Source organism: Apteryx rowi, unplaced genomic scaffold, assembly GCF_003343035.1.
Source record: "Apteryx rowi isolate R43461 unplaced genomic scaffold, aptRow1 scaffold_8, whole genome shotgun sequence".
In the NCBI taxonomy this organism is placed as follows: domain Eukaryota; kingdom Metazoa; phylum Chordata; class Aves; order Apterygiformes; family Apterygidae; genus Apteryx; species Apteryx rowi.
The window spans coordinates 2740951-2762672 of NW_020451093.1; the positions used below are offsets into that span (position 1 = coordinate 2740951).

At 38.6% G+C, this 21722-nt stretch overlaps 1 long non-coding RNA gene across 3 annotated transcripts in view; it reads left to right on the forward strand.

Annotated features, from left to right (window-relative positions):
- Positions 1–21722, forward strand: part of LOC112977109 — a 180734-nt gene that overhangs the window by 104868 nt on the left and 54144 nt on the right. For all 3 annotated transcript variants that reach the window (XR_003257334.1, XR_003257336.1, XR_003257337.1), the window contains exons 5-6: positions 15611–15685; positions 18467–18563. This is a non-coding gene — a long non-coding RNA (uncharacterized LOC112977109). The remainder of the gene's footprint in view (positions 1–15610; positions 15686–18466; positions 18564–21722) is intronic.

The window sequence follows — 21722 nt, forward strand, 5'->3', positions numbered from 1 at the left end:
TGAGAGACAAGCTGTAAAGTACATTGAAGGGAGACAAGCTACCGTACAGCATCAGTCCCCAGTGGAGGCAAGGCTAGAGACAAGAGCCTGAGCATAGATGGAGCTTCTGGGCCTTTGGGCAGAGGTTGTGGAAAAAGGCCCCAGGTGAGGCTGCTCAGAGCTGTTAGGGCCTGTTAGTGCACTCAGGGCCCTGACATTTTAGAAAAGGTAGTCCTGTCTCTGAAGAACTTAGTCCAAAAAAGACAAACATGGGGAATTAAAACAAAAAACTGTGCACCTAAGCTTCTCAGTGTGACTTAGTAGTACAGGTTATCTCTGTCTTTGCAGAGCCAAAATTAAGCCATCATTTAATTAGTAGTTTAAATGTTTTTCACAGAAGGAATCACAGTGTAGCAGGGAAGTTGCAATAACTGGAAAGCCTATAAATGTGTTTCAAAATGTTGTACTTTTAAGCCATGTTCACTACCAAAGCTCTGAATGTAGGTGTCAGAGTTTGGAACTGCTCCGTAGCAATTTACAGCTACTGTATATTAACCTGTATGTTATTGGGATACTGAAAGCATGAATCCATTGTGTTTTTTAAAAGGCAGTGAGTTGACAAAGAAGCAGGAAAAAAGAAATTATTGCCGAGAAGTGCCTTATCTTGAGCCAACACTTGAGAGCTATCAGGGGACAATAGTTGAGCCATTGGTTTTGAGAACTTTGTCTTAATCTCTTGCTGAGTTTACAGTACTGGCTTTATCTAGGAAGGGCAAACCCTGGGAATGCAGAAGAATAAACTCCTTGTGACTCTGAGTATTTAAAATGGGATTCTTCCTCAAAAGAGAGGTTAGTGTTTTAGTGGGGGAGACAGGCTGAGATGTGCAATGTTTGAAAAGGTTAGGCCTGCCCTTCCCAACGGTAATGGCTGAGTCTTTGACAAAGATAAGACAGAAATAAGAGTCCATCTTTTCAGAATCTCATTTCTTTAATGATTTGTTTCTACAGCTAAATAATGACTGTTTTAGCTTTCAGGAGCTGTTTTGTCACTATATATCACTTATAATAGACTCCAAAGTGGGACTAAATAGGCTGTTTAACGGCTGACCTAATTCACTGATTCCTGTTAAAGTGAATGTGTCCAACTGAATAATATTATCTATTTAAAATATCAGTTTTCTATTTTTTTCTAAATTAGTAAATGAGAGCTGGGTAAAGGCACAGTGTGGACAGGAAGGGTGAGCAGCAGCACAAGCGTTCCCCTCTCATGTGGCCTGGAGTATCCGTGCTACACAGTGTTACACAAACGGGGAGATAACAACTCTCTTGCACCTCCTAAACCCACTTCCAAGTAAATCCTTCTGTAGAAACTGATTTCTGTCCTTGGCTGTTGTACTCCAAACTTAATGGTAGAATGCATGCTTCAATATATGCTTTCTCTTTTTATATAGCAAATATTTTAGAAGTGAGAAGAAATTCATCCATTTTTTTTGTAGTAAATACTTTCATCTCTTTCATGGGACCTGTTTGGGCCTAAGTTATGCACCATCATATGACAAATTGTATGAAGCTACATAGTTAAATGAGACAAATACAATCATTTGCTTTGTAATTATTTACCAGGTAATTTCCATGCCGTTCTATGGTATTATTATTACAATTAAATGACCAATAGTGACTGTTAGTGCCAGGAGCACTTGCATTAAATTTGTAGCCTGTAAAATAAACTGTTATCAAATGAAATGAGCTAAAATGGATCGGAAATAATGAAGGTGCCCATCCATGCTATAGGTAGGTAGTGCAGTCATTGTACAGCCTGACGGCATGCTTTTCTCTGCCTATAAATTTGAACAAGATACATGCTACTATTTCATTTATCAGAAGGGACCCGCATTTTGAGAAGCCCATATAATATATACATAGATTAGATGAGTTCGACAGAGAACCGGATTGTAGCTCTCAATTATGCTGTTTATATTTCCAGCAAATTCAACTTTGGAACTGCCTGGAAAAAGGAGTCCATATTTTATAAGTTATTCATTTAGAAACAAATAGCCAGTGAGTTTCTTTGTCACCAAGGAGTGGAATATAAGATTTAGGGGCCTCTTGTATAAGCTTCACACGCATGGCAGAGAATTCACTTCTGCCTGGCTCCAATACATGGGAAGCACCGATATTGCTGCTCTCCCCTATCAAAGAAGAGATGGATGAGGGTGGCAGAAGGTAGAGTAGCTTTGTGTTTGTGCAGCCATTGCACAGTAGAGGGTAAAAACGGAATTTCTCCTTCAGTGTCCTGCTGGTTGTTGGATTCAGTCTTCACCCATTTATTACCAATTTCAGCACTTCTCGCTGTGGAGAAGTGGCAGGTATGGTGATGAAACCTCTGCAGACTTTGCCTAAGTTTTCCCCTGAATTCAGGAGCAGATTCTTCCGCAAACTCCTACAGTGAGGGACAAAGAGAGCAGCGCGCCAGCCCAGCAAATCAAAGTATGAGAGGTTTTACTCGGAGTTTTGCTGCTCAGCTTTCACTGGGGCAGGGACAGGAGCCCATCTGCCACTCTGAAGCGCAGGGAGGCTAATGAAATATTTCTCCTGGCTAAAAGCTGCCTGAATATTTGGAATAAAGGAAAGGGTAGCCTAGAAGGAGAATCTGCATGTCTTTCAAACTCTACGTAAATGAGTTGCTTGCAGTTTCTTCTTCTTGTTTACCTCAACTGGTGTTTTCAAATGTTTCTCTTTTTGTTGATTTGTGGCTTTGAAATATGAGCGGGGCATGACAGTAGAAAGTGAAAAGGAGCATTCCCAGTTTTGGGGTACATTATTCCATGAATCTCTTTTGTAGTTGCACATGACCAATTGACCTTTGAAACTGTGTCAGAAATAACTCCACATCTTGATGGATGACACTGACCTTAATAACAATAACAAAAAGGGAGTAAAAAATGCCGTCCCTTTTCTCTGTAATCACCATGGACTGCTGGCTGTCAGGCTCAGACTTGCCTTATTGTTCTTCTCATTTACAAGCCAGACAGCATTACAATGGTTTGTACTTGCTGGCTAGTACAAGAGCTAATGCGAAGATGGGCAGTGTGAGTGCCGCAGCCAGAACTTCATGGTATTAACGGAGAAAGGGAAGGGAACGGAAGAGCTGACTTTGAATATATGGCAGGAATTTTGCAGACAAGACGGTTACAGTCTGTTGTGATAGACTGAGATTCATTGTTTTTTGCAATGTTATTTCTCCTCACAATGAAGGCTTTCAAATACTGCAGTGATAAATAAGAGTATTTACACCTAGCAGCATTCATGGATGAAGATATTTTTGCCTCCTGATAACACACAATATATGCCTTATCACTGTGTGTATCTTCCATTAAGGAACAGAACTGGATTAGATTCTTCTGGAAAGATTATGCAATGTTTCCTTTGTATTCATGACTGAAACGGAATAATAGGATTTACCTGCTACAGAGATCAGTCCTTGTTTAAAAGAACAGACAAACCAAGGATCGGAACAGAAACTTTTTTGTTTTGGTCCGTGTATTCAAGTAGGGGGAAAAAAAAGTACCAAGATAAATACAATGGCCCCAACTTCTGTAATAGTTTTGTGCTGATGTGACATGGTACAAACTACTTATTATTAAAAAGAAAAAAAACTTCTAGGCGACTATTCAATCAGAAATTCTGTCATTTAAAAAAGTTGATAAAAAGAGGTATATAATAAGATGAGATCTGGACTTAAGGGGAGGAGTGCTATGTTGGTTTGATAAGTTAGCACCACTTTTGTCCCTCTAAAAGCGTAGGAAGCAGAGAATATTCACGTTACACAATTCACCAAACTTGTCTAAAGAAGCGAGCCCAGTATGGTGAGCCTGTACCTTGGTGCTTTACCAAAGGCCATGGTGAATTTATTCCGACTGGGCACTTTTCCAGATTTCATGCCCATTAAAGCATCAATTACTTCTAACATTTCTATCAGCCGTCTATTAAGTTTGCACTTATTAAGTTTCCAGAAATCACGAGCGAATTAATCCAAGCATTAATCAGATTGCAGAGGGAATAACTTAAAAAGGGAGAGAAAAGCTCAATATAATTTATGATAATAGATTTTCAAATAAATTGCTTCCTTTAGTTAATAATTTGTTCTCTTGTGAATGCATACTTGATAGTACACTGGAAGTGTTGTTTTTCTGACTAGATCAATTAGTTAATGCTTACACAGTGCTTTGAAGATGTAAAGTGCTATGTAAATGCAGAGTTGTTGTTATTTTTATTAGATTAGTCAATAATCTACCAGGCTCATAGTCGTCTTTGTAAAACATATTTAACAGCTGTTGGGTTGCTTTTAGCTTTCCTGCAAAAGTGGATGTTTCTTCCCTCTTTTTCGTATTTTTTAAGAGGACATTTAGTTGTTTTTCGCCAAGATGGTGGATTTTCAGTTGTAGGGTTTCTTTTTTAGGAATACTGAATCGCCTCTTCATTGTACTGAAGAATCCCAGGAGGAAGATAGGCTAAAGTTCTATTTCTTTTGTAAGATTAACTTATTATTGCCTCACTTATCAGGTTTAAAAGCACTGTGGGCCTGGAATCAATAGGGTTGAAAATGGAATAAATTAGCTTTATATTTACTCTGTTTATTTTCCTCCCCGTGTGTGAATGAATACCTATCTTTTAACACAAGGATAGGGGTATGTCTCGGTGAATTTCCAAACTATTTGAGTTTAGAAATGATAAGCACTAATTGAATTGCTATAAACACTGTATTTTCAAAGGGGCTTGTTTGGGGGATGCACAGCAGGGCACATTCTGCATTGTATGCTGAAGTCAAGTTAGATACAGAGACATACAATGGGGAAGTGCTTAAGCTTCAGCTGAATTTAGAGGCTTGAAATACCTAAAGCTGGTGGGAGTTTTGCTGCTTGCAAGGAACCAGATACTGACCCATTCATTCCTAACAAGGCGATGGCGTCCTGAACTGCAATACCTATTTCTCTCTCAAACTTTTTTATTTAGCCTTACACTTATTTTAGCCTCTTGCTGAGCTTTGATATAGCAAAGTATTCTGTGCATTACATCCTTACTACTCTTTCAGGAAGAAATGGAAACTAAGCAAAAAAAGAGAAAGTGAGAACAGGGACGTTGCAGACACAGACACCTAAGAAATTGTGATTAATACCATTCACCAGTTTTATAACGCTTTTGTCTAGTGGTACTGGCCTGGAACAAACAATAACAAATCAACCATAATGTAACATCCCCTGAGAGCCATTTGGATCATGCAGGAGCTGGAAAGCAGACAACGTGAGCTAGTGAAAACTGTTCTAATTACTTGTTAAGATACACGGTAAAATCTGGCGAAGGGATCTGTACTGAGTATCACAAATGGTGCAGCAGTGCCACCACCTGAAAGAAACAGAGACTCGGAGGGGAGGGGAGAAAGCAATGAGGATAATTAAAATAAAATTAAATCATAGGAAAGGTCTGATTTTAAAATCTAACTGAAATACTACTGCTCTGACAAGCAGCAGCCATTGCGAGTGAGGCCAGCTTTTGGCCTTTCTCCCAGAAATCAGTTTGTGTTCATCTCCAGTGCTAAGTACAAGACATTGATGTTACGATGCGCACATGAAACCTGAGCGGTGGTGAAAGGAAACTGTAACAGGAAGGGGAGCTCTCCTTGCATGTGGGCAAGGAAGGTGCAATGTAGGACCACTTTTTCCCTGAGACCCTCCTGGAGACTGATGTTCCATTTGAATCTTCCCACTTTTATGTTAATCTTTGTACAAAAGGATTCTGGAAGTATTGGAAAGTGAAAGAAGAGGTAAGAAAGAACTACAGCTTTTTCACTTTCCCTTGCTAGGTGTTGGCATAGATGCAGTATTTTCTTCTCTCAGTGTAATGGTTACGTATCCGTGCATGGAGTTCAGGTGGTTTGATGACTGGGTGCCACAAGACCGTACTAAGGAGTGTGCTCGCTAAGGAAAGGTGCTTGCTAAGGATAGCAGCTGAGCAACATTGTCTTCAACTTCTGTCTATTAAAAGAGACTTTTGTGGTGTGAGGTCCCATCGCCTGTGGCATGCCTGACTGGTCATCATCACAGCCTCTACATCCAACAGAGTCAAATAATTCGAAGAACAAGAACTGTGCTGCTTTCTGATGGCAACCTCTCTCTCTTCACTGTGTAGCAAGGGCTGTTACTACTTTGTTTTGAATTACATGTCCAAAGTTTGAAGAGGCATACAATTTCTCCAGGAAAACCCAATAATTACTGAAGAATTTTGAATGCTATGACTACATGGCACAAGATAGATCACCAGAGAAAGAGGCAAAAACAGTCCATGTAAACTTGTCAGCTTGTCAACTTGAAACTTTAAAGAATTTAGGATTGTCATCCTTGGCTGGTTTGAAAGGCCATATATTGCAGCTCATGAAGACAAAGTAAGACTGCGATGGGCAGTATAAATAAACTGACTGCATTTTTAGCCAGGAGTCATTGTAAATATTTTCTGCATGTGACATATTTTTGAAATTCATAGTTTCAGGCCCTGTTGCCACAGCTAGGGCTCTGCAACACTGATGTCTGTGAGTTGGAATCGTACTCTTAACAATCAAGGATTTGTTTTCACTAGGAACATACTCAATTTAAGACCAGTTATGTGGATTCAAGTCATTTGATAGTAATTTGTTGGTTACACAGTGTTCAAGCAAGCCGGTTCAAGCACAACCCACTAACATGTTACCAAAAGCAACTTGCTGACGATCAGCCAGTCCGAGTCAGTGCTGTCTCAGTTATGTCAGGTTTCACAGTCATTTTTAAACACAGTTTTCTAACAAAGACTTGTCCCCAGAATGTAAAAAAAAGAAAAAAAGTGTCCCAGTTGGGAAACAAGTTGCTGAGGTTTTTGTATCCCTTTACTGGCAGCATGAATGATGAAAAAACCAAACAGGTACACCATGAAGAGCCAACATCTTCTGTGAGCCTGTAAGAAATAAATATAACAACAAGAAACACTCTTTTCCGCAAAGAGGTGAGTCTAAGAGAGAGCCATTCTGTTTGTTTTTTCCCAAACAAGGAGGAAACACTGAGCTTTATTTTCCTGTATCTTGTTTAGCCACCTTGATTAGAGTCTATATTCAGGCGTCCTAATGGACAGCATATTATGTGGGTTGTTTGAGGTTAAGACACAGTGGGTAACACGGTCAGCAGAGTTTCCCATGTCTCTAAATATAAACACAATAAGAATCCTGTTAAGACAATGAAGCAAGAAAGAAGCAGGCTCGCGGCCCTCGTGTGCAGCTCCCTTTTCTTGTGTCCTGGCCATTATGTAAACTGACGTTCTGCTTTTCCCATCTGAGAGCAGGGCTCTGCCTTATCATCATCACAGCAGATGTGCCCAGCAAATGTTTACCAATAAGGAAAAGAGACATTGCTGTTGTCTGGGTTGTTATTTCCTACCACGAAGAATAGGGGAGTTGGGATGAAGGAGGGGAAGGAAGGCAGCCGGTGCTGAAACGCTGCGGGGACAATGTAAGCAGAGACCCTGGCGCGCAGTAAGAGCGGAGCTGTTGCGTAGCTACCAGCTTCATTCAGAAGTGTAGGTGTGCGGAAGAAGTGTTAACTGCCGCCCAAATCTGTATGTCTGCATCCATACCCGCAAGCTCAGTGTTGCAGTATCTTTTGATGAAAACTAGACCTGCTTTTTCCCCCCACACAGTGATAGTTACACAGATCAAACGGTCCCGTGCAGATTTGCTGCACCTGTGTGAAGTGGGTTTCAAACCATGTAAGCCACATCCACGTCAGCGTCACTTTAGTCGAGTGCGGGTCATTTGCACCAAGACTGGCTCTCATGTCATTCTATTGGTAATGTAACTTTGAGGCAAAAGCTACTGTATCACTAAGGCCAACAGTTTTTTTCTATAGATGAGGGAAAAGTTAGTTCCACTAGAAAACTGAATTCCTCTGTGAAAAAGAAAATGTCTACCTTGGAGCAAAATCAAAATCAAGTATAAACAAAGGCAGAATATAACAATTTTTAGGCAGTAAAAATGTTTGTGCAGCAGTAGTAAAATTTTAACTGTTAAATATTCATGAATATTTGTGAATTTAATGAAGACAAGAAAGTTACAAAATTAGGTCAGCTCTGGATCTGAACCTTTCTGTCTGTTCAGACGTGAGATTTTGTTCTGCCCAGAATGGCTGTGCCTGCTAAAAAGCAATCCCTTAGAGTCACGAGGTATTCAGGCCTGGGTTTTTACGTTGTGTCCGTGTCTAAAGAAAGCAAGATAAATGTCCGTTGAAGGAATGAGTGAACTCACATAGCCACTGTATATTCCTTCTAACCAGGTATGGTTTCTTTCTGGCCTTAAGCTGTCAGCTAACTTGAGGTTCTGTAGTTTCCTCAGCTGCAAAATACAAAGGGTGGTATTCCTTAAGGAAGTGTTAGGAGAATGCCTGAGCTGGTTTTGATAAAGATCACGGGCCACAGAAAGTTAAAACGTATAAAGTGTTGAGGGGTGGCTTTGCAAGTAGATACAAAAATTGGGTGCCCTCGTGCAATTTGTTTCTCAGTGAATCAAAAGGAGCTTTAAAATTTTGCAATAGGAACAATACGCACAGATTTCAGGTTTCACTTACCTGGCTAAGAGAAACATAAACCAAGGATAGAAAGTGAAACAGTGATCCTGTTAACAAGTGAATATAAAGTGTCAGGACTTGGAGGCATTCTGTTTTCTCCAAGCTATAAACGTTAAAATATAAATATTCAAAAACCAGTAGTGTCTACATTAGTGTGAAAATGCATCAAATTCTGTGCTCCATAACAACAGCTTCCTTCTCGCTGTGGCAGCTGATGAAGATGAGCTGAGCTGCAGAGCAGTACAGGTAAAACCAGAAGCAGAATTCGCGTTCTTTGGGCTATCTGTAAAGGTTCAGCCTCCAATACGAAGCCTCACCATCTGTGAGCGAAGGTCTTAGCAGCTGTCTTCCAGGAGGTCACTTAACTTGTGTTAATATAACCTCACCCTCTGCGTTCACGCCTTTGTGACCATTTGGAGATGGCATAGATATGGAAAGCAAGGGCAGAAGGTTAGTTCTGCTGCACTGGAGTGTACACACATCATGTATTTTGACCTCCTGGGATTTTGTGGAGTGGTTCATAAATGCAGTGGAACTTATTCAGGGCTCTAAGATTTTTCTTCCAGGTTTTGGTCTCTCTAGTTTTGCTTATCTTGTTTTCATCAGAAATACTTATTTCTAGGAGGCTGTAGGGTTAATAAGCCAAGAGTTTTTTAAAGAAGTCTCTGTGTAATTGTTATGGCACATTTTATATGCGCTGCAGCATCATAATCCTGTAGAGAAAAAAATCTATATTTTTCCATCATACTTTAAAGACTAATTCCCTGGAGTAATTTCCTTTCTCTGCTAGTTTATTCTAAATAAAATTGATTTTTCTGGGAGATTAAAACATGCCTTGAAGATTGTCAATGGTTTTGTTGTATAGGCCTTTATTAATAGACTCCCTGCAGCTTAATTCTGTTTATATAAGTTGAAAACAATAAAAAGAGCTGACAGTTTTGTCAGTTGCATTTGCTCAAAAAATATAAAAAAGGAAACGCAGACACCTCCTCCCCCAATGTAGCGAGTGACATTGCTGTAAACAAACTTCAACAAAGTGTTTAGGAAGATCTGACTCATTACTCAGGGTAGAGTGGGCTGCTGAGTTTATCTATGAAATGGTAAATCATGCAGAAAGGGAGCCAGAGGACTTGGTGCGTGCTTCGTTAACCAGAAGAGAATTGTTTATCATGATCACCAATAGCTGCCGAATGGGTGTTCGCAGAGATGCATCCCACTGCGCTCCTCCTCAGTAGCGGGCAGCAGCAGTGGGTTTCGCTGCGGTGCGACAGTCTCAGACCCCAGACAAGTGCAAGGCTGTACTGTAAGTGGCTTGCGTGCAGTAGTTTCCTGTGTGCAGATACTGAAACTAGTGTGTTTGCGTTGAAAAAAATGTTTATTCCTCTTGAAAAAAGCCGTCTTTTTCATTGATAGAACTTGCCTTGTGGAGGTGTCTGCCAGTAGGTATCTCCAGCATTGAAAGTTAAGGTAAATGTTGCATTAGTGTATAACAAAATGCAGTATTTAAATAGTAGTCAGTAGTGCAAATTTACAATTCCTAGTCAAATAGTGTTAGAAGACAGAGGAGATGAGACATAGGTGTTAGTGCTGAAACATATACTTCTAAACATGGTCATCTTCTGTTATGGATAATCACTTCTGAACTGAGAAATCACTTTGCAGCTGATCAGAGAAACTTTGCAGGACAGTATTTATTACAGTTAGGCCTGGTTTAGGAATTGAATCAACCATGGATCCCTCCCATGGCATAGTATCATGGTTATTATTATAAAAGCAGGATGGAAGTAAAATTTTTGTTCAAAATAATTTGACAAATATTACTTGGGCTCTCCTAAATTTCCTACAGTTTAGTTTAGATGTGAAACAAGCTACAGCAGCTAAGTTCTGCCCCCCCCAAGTTATCACCAAAATCATTGCATTTTAAGATTTCAACATGAGACTATTAATAGGATTGCACTCACTTAAAATATCATCCAGTTATACTCTAGACGTATGCTGTATATTTGCTTTTTGCTGAATGAGTCCAAAATTTGGAATTTGTACTGGAATATCTTTCAGGAGAGCATTTTCCTTAGCATGGATGAGAATCATGAACAATCTCCCCATGAAACACAATCAAAATATATCCTTCTTATCTGTTCACTTAATTCTTGACCAAGCAAAGGTCTGTACCTGTGCTCAGCAGTAAGCACATGTGTATTGCTACTAATTTGAGGTTACATTGGTCTTAAATTTCATCAAATAATGCTCTGAAACTCATGATGGCCTTTAAACTGTCATAAATCAGAATAACTTCAGAGACATCAAAGGACACTAGTAAGTAGCATGAATGAGATGAGATGTGACAGAAGCACTTTGGAGGGTTCAAATTAAAATTTAAATCTGAACTCATAGTTCTGGAAAGTTTGTATCTGAACTGTCTGATGTGTTCCTGCCCTTTGCCCCTCAGCTTTTTTTATGTTTCATTTAGGAAATAATTTGCGGTAGAATCAAAAAACAATCAAAGATTAGATTCACTAAAAAAGAAAAATAAGTCTCTATTTTATATATGTTTTCCTTAGAAATATTGTAAAACATGAATTAACAGGAAGCCAAATCTCTTGAACCTCAGGGATAACCTTACTATTCTCCAGAATAAATTCAGGATGTAGCCAAACTGGTGGAAAGACGAGTAGATACAATAACAGTTGTCGCTTACAAACAATACTTGTAAGAGGTTTTGCTCTTTTGAATAAAACTGTTGGAATAAAACTGTTGGAGTATGACTTATGAGGTGCGATCAATTTATTTGTACAAGAGACGTGTTAAATTTCAGTCCAACAGATAGCTATAGCGAAACTCTCAACTTGTTTTCATATATTCTTTTATAAAAATTCATGAGATCAATTCCTAAGTCATGTAAGTGATAAAGTATTTAGAATGCTCCTTACAGGAACATATTATAAACAGATGTATCAGGACTGGGTAACTTAATTAAGTCTTTGTCACAGAAATGAAAAAAAGTGTAACCAGTTATTGGATGGCGAACAGCCTGGTGGGACAGCCTGTAGGTATGAAGCAGGTGAGAAGTCCAAATCAGAATTACATGGTGGAAAGTACAAAACTAGAGGAAGAAAATGAGCTAGAGAAAAGGATATGTTTCAGAGCAGCCTTGAGGTCACTGAGCTGGGAACAAATAGAAGTGAGCTGTCCTATCTTCCCTAAGTCAGAACTTAAAATGTTTTGTATTTTAATTATCTGTTGTGCTTTCAGCTTGATATGGGAATTATCTTCAGCATGGTATGGGAATTATCTTCAAAGTATTATCTGAAGTTTTTTATCTGGAGAAAAAAAAGCTTAAAAGGAATATTAAATACGACTGAAAGCAGTAGAAATCTACTGTTGAATAAAAATTGTCCTTTTATCAATAACTAGATTGTTGATTCTGATACAACCATATCATGGTGTGGGTGGAAGAAGAACTCTGGAAGAACTGATCATCTCTGAGAGAAAAGAAGAAAATTATTTTTACTCCTGGGAATGATCCTTAGTTTTGTCTGCTCTTTGAGAGCATGTTTGTGTAAGACAGTATTTCTGTTCAGTTAATCCTAATACAAGGAACATACTGTTATGAATTCTTTGCAATATATGTTCTTGAGATTTCATTCGTCACCCTCTGAAAATATATTGAACTAATAATGAATGGGGACTCCAATCGCTTGGATAAAAACAGAGTCAGAAAAACTTAGCTACCTATCTGTGTTTTGGAGAAATTGTTCAGTTACTTGGAGTATTTTGATCTAGCTCGTATGTACAATGCCACTGGCATTCCTCCGGTAACACTGGCACTCCTCAGAGGGAACAAAATTAATTTGTGCAAGAAAGAGGAGAAAATGGATGCTGAAGCCTTATGCTTTAGGAAAAAACAAAAAGAGATGATGAGTTAGAGACTTGTTCCCCTGATAGCTGTAGTCTCATGTAGTCTGATCACTGTAATTTAAGATATACACATCATGTTATTTTTTATACAAGATAGAATAAAAAATTTTTTGCTATTCCAGTTGCTAGATTATCATCAACACTTAATTCATTTTGTTGAAATACTGAATAGTTTTTTTCAGAAATGCTTCTGCTGCATAACATTTCTTAAGCTGTGTAAGAAGGAACTGAATCTGCCTGCTGATCTTCTGAGAAAGATCATTTGTATAATTAGGAATATCAGGAATAAATGCAAGAGTGAGTGTACATTTCCAGTAGAGACAGAGATACTTTTATTGCTGGAAAAGTTCTAGAAAGCCTGCTGGAAGAACAAAGTCACATAAAAAAAAAAAAAAAGCGTATGCCCAGTATTTTCTATGAAAGCAAACCGATTCTCCTTGTATACTGGATTAAATGAAGTGTAACATCAATGAAGTTAGTGAGAGAAAGATTAACTTTTCCAGCTGCTCAGAAAGATTGGAAAGAATGCAAATGTGGTTGTTTGATATATGTATCTTATGTTTTGGCTAAGTGGGGTTAGGTCATGTTATTATCTTATGAAGCATGCTTTGAGAAGACACATCTGTAAGACACACAAATGAAAAAAAAATACTTGTTGTGTCCTTCCTTAATATAGACTGGATAAAAAATAATTGAAATTACTGGTAAATGAATTTCATCTTTACTGACCGTTGTAAAGCAGTAGAAGAATAATCTTTGGCTTTGTTCCATTAGCTGGGTTATTCCGTTGTTTTGAGTTGTTCACACGCTGAGGCATGTGCTTACCGACGTACAATCATTTTCAAATAAGTGCTGCAGGCAAATGGTCGATGGAGTGCTGCCATCTCTTGGTTATGCAAATTATATGTTGCAAAAGAGTTACTGGGCAATTTTCTTAGATGGAAGTGCTGATCCCAGATAGCTTTACTCTGTTATGTGAAGGGTGATACTATTCAGGTCTAGTATTCAACATATTTACAGACTTTTTCAATATAATGTGTCCAGCAAGGGTATTAATGATATTTGAGAGACACTGAGTTCACGCTTCCTATTAGAGATGGAAGTTGGCTGCTGTTGAGAAAGTGGTTTAGCAGTGGTAGAAGCATTAAAATGCTGTTTGGACACGTAGGCGCGTGGGCCTGTGCTCTGTAGCCAGCAGTGTCAAGGAGAGGCTGTGCACACGCAGCCTGGTAGCCCAGTAAATACCGTGCTGCCCCTGCTTGTAGCAGGCCACCAGCTTGGTGGCCCCCGGGCTTGTCAGGCTGTGTCTGCACTTGCTGTGGCCTGCCTGAAGCTTTTTTTTAGTTTGTTAAGCTGTAACAGCATTATCTATCTAACAACCAGGTGTCTGTACATAATTTGTTTAGGCTTTTTGTTAGCTTTGTACAACTGCACGCTAAAGCTCACTGATATACTCTAGCTAATAGACAGTAATAACAAATAGTCCTGAGTGTAGGGTGAACCCTAGAATATGACACTAGGCCCCCGCTGACCCTAAAATAAAACACGGCATAGAGAGGTACAGGCAGGGGATGGTAGCAGAGGCCGTGAAAGTGGGGGCACAGGATGATACAAGAGGCCCCAGAACTGTAAACAACCAGCCTATGGTGAGTTACTGGTGATGAGAGGGATGCAGCCTCGGGAGATGGGCACAACCGGTTTTAGGGGATAACAGAGAGAACAAAGAACAAGTGTCCAACATATATACAATGCACCATATATAGTAAATTTGGACGTGATGTGGAACTGTAGACGGATGAAAAAAGAACAAGGTGTTAGAGTGTGTTAGCAAACATACAAATAATGACTGCAAGCAGATCCTGGAGTGAGGAGGAAGAAACCACCATCTTCAACATCGTACTCATCCCGATGAAGATCATGGGATGCTGATGACTTGCTGTAGCCACCCTGCCTGCCCCAGGCTGATGCTGTTGATCTTAGAAGTGTAATGCCAGAGAAAGACATAGATACTAGAAAATTTGTGCGTAGCAGTTTTAATGGTATATAATTTAAGCTATAAGTGTCCGTATCATTTTAGCTAGACTAATAATCATTCTTTGATTAGTCTGTTTACACTTTATTGAATTTGACCATAAATTCTTAGCTTCTTATACAGGGCATGTTCCTTTGGCCCATATAAACTGCACAAGTTGTAGTGTAACAAATCAGTGGAAAATGCAGGCAACCTACTCTGTAATTTGGATGCAACAAATTGATAATACTTTTCTCTCTTATTCGCTTTGGCAAAAAAATGGTCGCTCTGCTTTAGGAGCTTTTTTCCTTCTTTCTAAAGTGTGTACCTGATTCTCTATGATTTTCCACCTTATCCATAACTTTTATAAAAATAAAACTTCTGATTTGGTATAGTTTTCACAAAATTCGACTTAAAAGGCCTGTTACAATTTTGTAATTTACCCTACATAATAAGGTCTATAGTTTTTTACCCAGTTCTCGTATCATGCTCAGAACTTGTAGCAGAGACAGCGTTTTCTACACAAGAATAATTGACTGAAAATGGGTTGTGGCACCAGGGCTCAGGCCCTTCACTGATAATTCTGGTCCGTAGACTCACTGAATACTCTTTCCTTTCAGTATTTTTATTGTGAGCAAGACCTGCTTATAAACAAGTATTAGTGTACTAACTGGCATTATTGCCATCTATCAAAGCACACAAGCTTAGTTTTCTAATTATAGTGAAACGTTTGATTTGCTTTTTTGTTTGTCTTAACTCACTATACATTCCTTTTGATAGGTGTGCTCAAAAAGCCTGTTAGCAGTGGTCAAAAAGCCTGTAAAACAGCTCAAGGAGAAAATTCTTGTTTACTGGTATTCTAAGACCCGTATACCTCTGCTGACTCTGCAGTTCTACCAGCCCCTATAGCAATAGGCTCTGCCTATTGACTACATTTACCCAGCCAGCGTGATTGGGCATGGCCCTTGTGCTGCTTCCGTTTTGGATTTCTGTGGCTGAAAGTTTTGAGAAAAACGGCTTGAAAACTGGAAATAACCTTCATGCATATTTATCTTGTTCACAGCTTTACCATCTGATGATAAGGAGCTATCAAGCTGTTTCCTGCCTTTGAGTGCTAGTCCACATACGCATTCAGACGGTGGGTATATGTAAACTACCTTACTCGTGGGGAAGTAATTATTTGCTCTTGCAGTATCTGTGAGAGTGCGCTCCTGCTGTCCTCTGTCGTGGGTATATAAGATGAAACACTCCTATTACCATTTCAGCCACTCACACTGCAGGTTTTTTGGTGGGCCATTTGAGGAAAGTATTCCAGTGTAATGTAAGTTTTATTGTGAACAACTGACTGACTGGAATAACGTGAGCAGATAGGCTTTTAGAAGGCAAAGCTGTTGCTGCAGGGGCTCCTGTAGTAGCTGGCAATGCAGCCTGGAGTTCGTGGTGTCACTGGATTACTGTGGGCTGTCTTAATTGCCTGTGCTCCCCTTGAGAGAGACCTCCCTTCGCCTAGTTAGTACCTTATTCATCTATTTTTCTATAACTGCTAACCTCTTCATTTTTAATGGCAGTCACACAATCATAGATGTTACATTGCAGTAATTCTTGTTGCTATATTTCCTTGTGGATTTGCAGAGGTCTTGGGTACAAAAGGTGGCTTCAGTATTATGCCCTTCAGTGGGAGTAATTTTTTCACTACCTTGCTTAAAATATTTTTCTGCTATTTTTTAGGATTTTTTGACTGTTTTCTTTGAGCCTGTTTGGTATTAGTCACAATGCTTTTGTTAGGTGTAAGTAATACGCAGCTGCATGCACGTTTCTGCTTCTGTTTGGCTAGAATCGTGCCAGTCTGAGCTTGTCAGTCTTCAGGTTATTCTGAGACCTGGTATGGTGATCAAGTACAAGTAAGCCATTTTTTAAATCCTCCCCAGATAAGGTGAAAAAGATTTGAGTTTTCCTTTTCTTTTCATTCTGTGCTAAATCCTATGATCCCCTTTACTATTTGCCAGTAGTTAGATAGAAGCTGAGAAGAGAATCATGAAAATGTGGTGCAATATTCTCCCCATCTTCTACATAACACCCAATTACTATTATATGTTTAGTCTTCCCCATATTTTTGTATTACTGGGTGAGATGGGGCTAAAGTCAGAGAAGGCGTGCTTTTGTCTACATCTCGTGGCTGTTTCTAGAATAAATTAATCTGATAGCGCAAGCAGTATTTATGCAAACTTCAGTTTTATGTGTAGAGTTACCCCGAGAGGGTGGATGAGACAGTACTGGAATCAGGTAGAGATAAGCAGTAGGTACCAGCACATGTTCCAAGGGATCAGCTAAGGTTCTTCCATAGGCACATTTCATGCACATTTGTCCCTGTGGGAGCTGCTGGTACTCCAAATACTCCAAGGACTCAATCCACTGATGGTATTTCAACATGCAGCTGCTCTCCTGCTGGCAAGTATTGGCTACTCCAAGTCTGACTCAACCTTATAAAGCTACAAAGCTCTACTTGATAATGAGTTTGTCATGCAGGTTTCTTTGTGAGAGCAGTATGGCAGATGAACGTAACACTAGGTGCAAATTAAACAACACACAATGAGGTCTAACAGTCCAACAGCCCAAATCCAAAGGAGGGAAGCTATGCATCCCCTTTATATGTCAGTTCTTTACACGTTGTATTTTGAATTCTCCTACTGGTTATTATCTACTATTTTGCAATTTTAAATTGGTTATTTATCCATGCACTAAGCATGCAGAAAATTCCAGCCATTAGTAGCACTATTTATTCAGTTTGTGATACACATCTTTAGATACTAATGTTAGATATTTCCCAGTCTGTACATCCTCCCCATATCATACCACAGATATCTTTGGTAGATTTTCATTAGTTCTTTGATGGTTTATAGACATGCTGCTTGGATAGTCTATTATCTGTCTGCTTATCTGTCACACTTTCAAGTTTTCCATTATTTCAGTTGTATTCAGATACAATAATTAGACTTCACATCTTTCAGGCCTTCGTAGGCTTTCAGTGGTAGCCTGGAAAATGTTCCTGTCTTAGCTCCACCTGCAACTTTTTGGTGCCATATCCAAGACTTTGTTTTGATCTCTTTTGGAACAGTTAGTTCTAGTTTTGAAAAGGTGTGAAATGTCAATTTGATTAATGTGGCTATGTGCAAATAGGCTGTGTTTACATGAATGCTTGTTACTTCTAGGTTATAAACATGACTGTCATTCTGTTTTAAAAATAAATGCTAGAGAACATACCTCCAACACTCTATTCAGGGAATCTGGAGTCTCTAATTAGCAGAGTAAGGGAATAGCATGGCTGCTGTATCCTAGAGACAAGACACATGCATGGGCCTACTCAGAAGAAGAAAAAGACCTTCATAATTAAGCTTTAGTTTACTTTTTCTAGTTCATCTTTCTTTACTCAGTTGTTTATATCCATAGAAGGTGACAGCAGTGGCAGGTGAGGAAATAATTAAATGTGATTTTTTTTTAATACTTATGCTCTGCTTCCAAGGCTGCCGCAGTCTCCAAAACGCCCTGACAATTTGCATACTCCCATGTTACTCCTTCACTAGAAGTATGAGATAAATAGCCTCATTAATTAGTTGATTCAGTCTTGAATAACAACATCATCCTTACCAATTCCTTGTTAAGTAGGTGACAAAGAATTAAAGAAAGCAAAACTCTTCCTACTTTCCTGTTTTTTCTGAGTGAGGATCAAATATTCATGGAGGAACTTAAGCATTTCCATGAGACTTAAAATTCCAAATGACTAAGGTGGTTTTGAAACTATTGCCTAAGGACACATTTTGTAAAACTTGGAAAAAATGGTCCATTTTTACCAGCGCGGTAATCTGTACATTTGTGGTGTAGTTCTGCACTGAAAATCCTTTTCCCTCCCTATCCATTTCAGCAACCAGGAAAACAAGATCCAAAACAAAAAGCAACCTCCAGCAGCTTAAAGTGAAGGGGTGGAAGGAGCTTCCAAATTTGTATTTGTTATTAGAAAGGTAAGGACACTGTTTCTCCGTTTTGGTCTTCTGTATATTTAGGCAGTCAACTGGAAAACCACATTTCAAAGAGCAGTGCTAGGAAATTAAAGTATTATCGTCATCCTTTTTCATGGAGGCAAGCCTAAAACTACTGTTTGACTTTGGAATTCCAGCATTCCAGATTTCCTTCCAAAATGAATATCTGTTCCTGTTTTGCCAGGTGCGACAATATAACTCTTCACTATATACCAGAATCTTTGTAATGGATGTTTCTTTTGAAGCAGTTTATCTGAGAGAAAAATTTTCAGTTATGGTAGCTATGTCTGCGTGATGTTAGTATTTCAAGATATCAACTACTACAGCACTTGATCAGAAATGAGATTCCCTTCTACAAGAAATGGTAGACAAAATGGGATATCAGATAAGTTGGTGGGGCTGAACTAGAAAAGCTGGTGGTAATCAGGGAGCAAAATTTTGCCTCACTTGTGGCCTTATTCAATGGCCATTGAAATGGATGTGTTTTATGTTAATTTTGATGGGTATCTTATGATGCCGCTAGGATAACAACTACCTTCAATGTTGATTACATGACCTCTCAGGGAAGTGTTTTTACTCAATTCCACCCTGCCAAGCGAGCTGTAGTTTTCATGACTTCTCCTATTGTCTTGACTGCAATTAATGTGTATATGAATGGCATATTCTTGTTTTTTCTCATATTGCCCACTTCCATACGAGGATAACTCTTGTGCTTCCTTGACCCACGAAGGGACAAATCATGCAGTTTGGAAAATGCCTGACTTTAAAAATATACTTACTAGTATGATCAGTGGTGGTAACAAATTATTCCTGCTTTCACCTCTTCAAAATTAAATCCTTAGCTTTTGATTCTTCTTTTTGCTGGTCATGAGTTATCTTTATCAGTTACAGGCCTTCAGCAAACACAGCTACACCATAACCGAGTGGTTGACTGATATTAAGATTAGGTGGACAAAAGTAACTTCTTGGACGTGACAGTAGTAATATGCAGATTCAGAGAGTTGTTGGTGACTAAGGTTCTGCTTCCTTCTCTAAGATGTCAAGTTTCAGAAATGTTGGAGGGTTAGCATGCGAGTGTGAGTGAGCCAGCTCTCCTTCAAGAAGGTAGTCATCAGCTGCAAAGATGGGCACTTTATTGGGAAATGGCTATTTCGTTTTTTGTATCTCTGCTAGTAATGAATCCTGTCAGTACTCATCCACATGCATAACTTTAAGTGCAACTGTCTTTGATTGATTACACTGCAAGGAGGCTGCTTGTAATTCTCTGTTTGTTCCAATCTATATACAAGACCATCTCTTGGTCATCTTATTATTCTGATGCTTGGGTGAATGTTTAACAGATAATACAACCTCATAATTTTAGAACTGATTTTATTTACAAGCTCTTATATTAAATCTAATCAATATTTATACTTCATTCAAATAAAGAATGATAAACTTTCCTTTACACATTTGACCTTGTATAAGACAGCAATCTTTTCCCTGCTATAAAACTTTGTTGTATGTTTTCAATCACCCTTCCTTTACTGATCTAGGTACTGGCAGGAAGTTTTACAAGCTCTTGTTTTATTTCCCGCTTCTCTTAAATGCTCATGCTCAAATGTATTTCAAACAATTGGCTATGAACTATCTGTATTATTCTGATCCATATGTCAGTGAAATTATATCAACAATATTTACTGCACTGAAGAGCTATACCAACGTCCAGCAGAGCATCAGCTTGCCTGGTAATAATTCCCAAAGAGAAATGGATTGCATTTTTCATAGCTTAAGAAAAAAAGTTTAATATTGATTTGAAAAAGTCATATGCAGCCTTTTTTTAACATGTTCAATAAAAGAAAAGAAGTGTGTGTATGAGTCAGTTATAAGGAAATTTGTAAATAATATGACTAATACTGGTTAGTAAGATTTTTCTGACATGTAGAGACATTTAGAATTCAACATCTTTTGGTTACATTTTTGTGTTACAGAGAGATTGATGTGTTACAAGACACAGTTTTTTATGACAGAATCAATCAACTTATCAAGCTGTTCTGGAAGAACAAACTCCAGCGTAAAATTAAAGTACTGTAGAGACAGTTACATTTTTGTCATACTTGTGCAACATTTTCACGTTCAGGAGATAAACTGGAAATCATTCTGTTTTTAACTACATTTAAGAAAAGAATAATATTATTAAGGAAATAGTATGCATGTATGTATTTATTCTGTCCCTGTTCTTTGCATGTTTGTTCTCTTGAACCATCAGGAGACTGAGGAGAAAAAGTGCTTCCAATTACAATCTCATTCTGAAATCTGCAGTGCAACTGATTAGATGGTTCATTTTTTGCATGCAGGTGAATAAGCATTTCATATTATTATGCATGTGTCATCCTGATGCATCCTGAGTCTTTGGTTGTGGGTCACATAGCCTAAAACATGAGATGATAATATTGTTGGTAAGCATTTGGAAAGCAAGACTGGTATCTTTTACCCTTTTCAAAAAAGGTTACATAAAGCAAATAGAGTAATCAGGAACCAAATTCTGAAGTCCTCTTTCTAATTTTCCAAGGAATATAAGGACATTTTGCTCAAGAAAAAAGAAAATAAAACCCTGAGCAAAACAGTAAAATATCACACAAAAGCAGTAAGATTTGTTAGCAATAACATTTCTTTAAAATTAATCCTAGAAATTTCAGTACATATGTGTTGCCTATGTTCCCTGCCCAGTGGAAAGGCCTTTTATAGCAAAAGTTATATCTAGACATAGTACAAAACTTCCCCCAGGAGAAAATGTGAAAGAATATGGTTAGAGTGAGTCTTAGGGCAGGCAAGCTTTTTAACCATAGTCCTACACAGGAGAGGTAGGCAAACAGTAAAAGTAAGTAAAAGAAGAAAGAAAGTTCAAGATAGGATTTGAATGTGAAGGAAATATGCTTTGAACATAAGAAATAAAGGCTATCTCAGGCAGGGAGAAGAGTAATAGAAGGCAGTGATTTAAGTAGATTGAAATACAAAGGAGTAGGAGTCGGAGGCAATGATTTTTGAAAGTGGAGTTTGGCTTCCCCAGGAACAGGATTCCTTCCTTCTTTTAGCTGTTCCCTGATCTCTGGAGAGCAGGTGAAAATGAGGGAAAGTATCTTTACAGGACTGGGAATGGCA